Raw genomic sequence first — 343 nt, 5'->3', positions numbered from 1 at the left:
CAAAAATGGCTACCCTTTTTTGGTGAGCTTTTCTGTTTTCTTCTTATTGAGTTGCTTTTCTTATTTTAAAATAATTTCTAGGTAGCTGTTATATTGACTATAATATTTGGAAATAATTTATCCCATTTGATGAGAATTCTTTACTTGATGAAAAAAAAGTTTGTTTTTTTGTTTTGTTTTTTCAGAGAAAGAACTGAAAACATATCAGCAGCAGAAGCACACTCTGAAGAATGTTAAAGGAAGTTCTACTGAAAGGATTATGACAGAGATGGAAACTTGAATCTAAATTTATAAATAAATATTTTGGAATTACATGAAATAGTGTTAAATGTAAAAAAAATGT

Source organism: Orycteropus afer, unplaced genomic scaffold (assembly GCF_000298275.1).
Source record: "Orycteropus afer afer isolate SDZICR_OR568_19922 unplaced genomic scaffold, OryAfe1.0 scaffold01247, whole genome shotgun sequence".
In the NCBI taxonomy this organism is placed as follows: Eukaryota; Metazoa; Chordata; class Mammalia; order Tubulidentata; family Orycteropodidae; genus Orycteropus; species Orycteropus afer.
This window is presented reverse-complemented; position numbering follows the sequence as displayed.